General features: G+C 48.2%; 1 long non-coding RNA gene across 1 annotated transcript in view; it reads left to right on the forward strand.

Moving 5' to 3' along the window:
* The first annotated feature begins 751 nt into the window (after nt 1-751).
* The window catches only part of LOC116538508, a 14,233-nt gene continuing 11,098 nt past the window's right edge, over nt 752-3,886 (forward strand). The window contains exon 1 of the long non-coding RNA XR_004263657.1: nt 752-1,219. This is a non-coding gene — a long non-coding RNA (uncharacterized LOC116538508). The remainder of the gene's footprint in view (nt 1,220-3,886) is intronic.

Consider the following 3,886-nt stretch of genomic DNA (forward strand, 5'->3'; position numbering starts at 1 on the left):
CATGTATTTTTTGAGACAGAGTTTCACTCTTGTCACCCAGGCTGGAGCGCAATGGTGCAATCTTGGCTCACCACAACCTCTGCTTCCTGGGTTCAAGCGATTCTCCTGCCTCAGCCTCCCTAGTAGCTGGGATTGTAGGCATGTACCACCACACCTGGCTATTTTTGTATTTTGAGTAGAGACAGTGTTTCTCCATGTTGGTCAGGCTGGTCTCAAACTGCCAACCTCAGGGGATCCGCCTGCCTTGGCTTCCCAAAGTGCTGGGATTATAGGTGTGAGCCACTGTGCCTGGCCTTTTTATTTATTTAATTTTAATAGAGACAGGTCTCACTGTGTTGCCCAGGCTGGTCTCCAACTCATGGCTTTTAAAGATCCTTCTGCCTCAGCCTCCCAAGTAGCTGGGATTACAGGCATGATCCACCATACACAGCTGAGTTCTGGTTTATAACAACCTAGGCTGCCCTGGGGAGGGTGGATATTAGGGATGAGAGTGAAGGCAGGGAGACCTGGGTGGGCACCTCAAGGCCTGTCCATGAAGTTCTTTCATGCCTCACTGGGAGCCTCTATTATTATGACACAGGGTCTCACTCTTTTGTCCAGGCTGGAGTGCCGTGGTGCCATCTCAGCTCACTGCAGCCTCCATCGCCTAGGCTGGAGTTATCCTCCTGCTTCAGCCACACGAGTTGCTGGGTCTATGGGCACGCGCCACCACACCTGGCTAATTTCTTTTTGTAGAGATGGTATCTTGCCATGTTGCCCAGGTTGTTCTTGAGCTCCTGAGCTCAAGCAATCTACCTAACTTGGCCTCCCAAAGTGCTGAGATTACAGGCATGAGCCTCCATTTATTACCCAGAGCATTTTCTGAAAATTCAGTGAGATAAATGTCATAATAAGCTGTCCCCTAGTCCTGAGTAAATGCTGGGCAGGTTTTAGTTGTACAAGTTGTATTTATTCATCTCTACACTTCCATCTTGCCAGGGAGGGTGTGGTGAGAACTGGCTCAATGGGCTTGAAAGCGGGCCACCTGAAAGGGGGCTGGCTCTGTGAGTACCATCGTGTTTAGGGATGCTTAGCTTGGGGCCAGGACATCATTTCCTAGGAACATTGACAGATGGATTACTTGCTTAATTCCCAGAGGCATAAGCCAGATCTGGCACGTAACCCCTGTGGAACCGGAGACAGTGACAAGAACAACCCTGTCCTAGGCTGGAATTTCCTAGTTTGGCCCTTTACACACAGATCCCTTTAGTTAACCAGAGAAGGGAATGCAGCCCGTGCAGCCCTGGGCTGCTGGGTTTCCTAGGCTCAGGGACCCAGATGAGGGAGGCCTGGGCTTGGGGGTCTGCATGGCTTCTTGGACCCCTTTACAAAATTTCTTCACCCCTGAGTGACTTCCTCTCAAAAGTCAGGTGTGCTGGGGCACAGTGGCTCATGCCTGTAATCAAAGCACTTTGGAAGGTGGAGGTGAGAGGAGGTCATGAGTTCGAGACCAGCCTGGCCAACATGGAGAAACCCCGTCTCTACTAAAAATACAAAAATTAGCTGGGTATGGTGATACTTACCTGTAATCCCAGCTACCTGGGAGACTGAGGCATGAGAATTGCTTGAACCTGGGAAGGAGAGATCGCAGTGAGCTGAGATTGCACCACTGCACTCCAGCCTGGGGGAAAGAGTGAGAGTCCATCTCAAAAAAAAAAAAAAAAAAAAAAAAGGAGCAGGCAGGTGTGAGCGATCTCCCTGCTTCTACCTTTGGGTTTGAAAGCCCAATGCTTCATTGGTTTGTGTGCAATCATTTTATGTCCCTTTTTTTTGTGTATGGCCTCTTAGAGCGTAGGACCATTTTGGATTGTGGTTTCTGCTGGCATGACTATAAAATGCTTCTGTGACTCTGGAAGAGTTTGGCAGTTTTTTTTTTTTTTTAAAGTTAGACACAGTGACCATACAGCCAGCCACTCCCTTCCCAGACATCCACCCAAGAGAGCTGAGAACATATGTTTATAAAAGACTGATACAGGAACATTCTTAGCTACTTTGTTTGTGATAACCCAAACTGGAGGTAAGCCAGACATCTATTAGCAAGTGAACAGACCGATTTACCCGTTATGTGCATCTGCACAACTGAATACTAAGTTATGTACAAGAATGAACTCTTGGCTGGGCACAGTGGCTCATGCCTGTAATCTCAGCACTTTGGGAGGCTAAGGTGGGTGGATCACCTGAAGTCAGATTAAGACCGGCCTGGCTAACATGGTGAAACCCCATCTCTACTAAAAATACAAAAATTAGCCAGGTATGGTGGTATGCACTTGTAATCCCAGCTACTCAGGAGGCTGAGGCACAAGAATCACTTGAAACCCGGAGGCAGAGGTTGTAGTGAACCGAGATGGCACCACTGCACTCCAGCCTGGGTGACAGTGAGACTCCATCTCAAAAAAAAAAAAAAAAAAAAAAAAAAAAGGATGGTCATGGTGGCTCACGCCTGTAATACTAGCACTTTGGGAGGCCAAAATAGGTGGATCACCTGAGCTCAGGAGTTCAAGACTAGCCTGGGCAACATGGTGAAACCCCATCTCTACTAAAAATACAAAAATTAGCTTGTCATGGCAGCTTGCACCTGTAGTCCCAGCTACTCGGGAGACTGAGGCAGGAGAATCAGTTGAACTAGGGAGGTAGCGGCTGCAGTGACTGGAGATCGTGCCACTGCCCTCCAGCCTGGGTGACAGAGTGAGAATTCGTCTCTTAAAAAAAAAAAAAAAAAAAAAATGGCTGGATATTGTGGCTCATGCCTGTAATCCCAACACTTTTACACTTTGGGAAGCCAAGGCGGGTGGATCACCTGAGATTGGGAGTTCAAGACCAGCCTGACCAATATGGAGAAACCCCATCTCTACTAAAAATCCAAAAAGAAATTTGAAGAGAAATAGAGTTTGTCAACGTATCCTGGTAAAGTCAAGGGACTAGGGTGTAAGAAGAATATGATGTACAAGGCAGAATGCAGGGGCACTGGAGCTAGAAGTGATCTTAGGGAACACGGAGTCACAGAAGAGCAACGAGATGCCATTTCTTGCTCAACTCCAGTCCGCTGGCAGCAGTCATGTGGAGGGCTGCTTGAACATAACTCAGTGGGAAAGAACGCCATGAGTGACTGGGTGTCTGCTGTGTGCATGAGAAGGAAGGGAAGGGCCTAGTATTTGACATGTTTGAGATCTAACCCCTTCATTTTCCGTGTGACAAAATCTAGAGCCAGGGAGGTAAGCTAACTGGCTTTGGGGTCACACTGTGAGCTGGCAGTAGAATGTGGCAGGTGACCTGACTCTCAGAAGAACATTCCTCTAAGCCAGGGGCTGGCCAAAAATGTTCTGAGGTCCACATACGGCTCGTGAACGCAGCATGGATTTCATTTTTTAGTTTTTTTGAGATGGAGTCTTGCTCTGTTGCCCAGGCTGGATTGCCGTGGTATAACCTTGGCTCAACGCGACCTCCACCTCCCAGGTTAAAACAATTCCCTTGCCTCAGCCTCCCAAGAAGCTGGGATGACCGTCATGCTCCACTGCACCCTGCTAATTTTTTTGTGGGGGCACAGCGTCTCACTCTTTTGCCTAGTTGGGAGTGCAGTGGTATGATCTTGGCTCACTGCAACTTCCGCCTTTTGGGTTCAAGTGATCCTCCTGCCTCAGTCTCCTGAGTAGCTGAGACCAAAGGTACGCACCACCATGGCCAGCTAATTTTTTTGATTTTAGTACAGACCGGGTTTCACCATGTTGGCCAGGCTGGTCTCAAACTCCTAGCCTGAAGCAACCCACCTGCCTCAGCCTCTCAACGTGCTGAGATTACAGGCATAAGCCACAGTGCCCAGCCAGATTTCATATATATATATATATATATA

This window comes from Sapajus apella, unplaced genomic scaffold (genome assembly GCF_009761245.1).
Source record: "Sapajus apella isolate SASKATOON/1434 unplaced genomic scaffold, GSC_monkey_1.0 scaffold119, whole genome shotgun sequence".
Taxonomy (NCBI): Eukaryota; Metazoa; Chordata; class Mammalia; order Primates; family Cebidae; genus Sapajus; species Sapajus apella.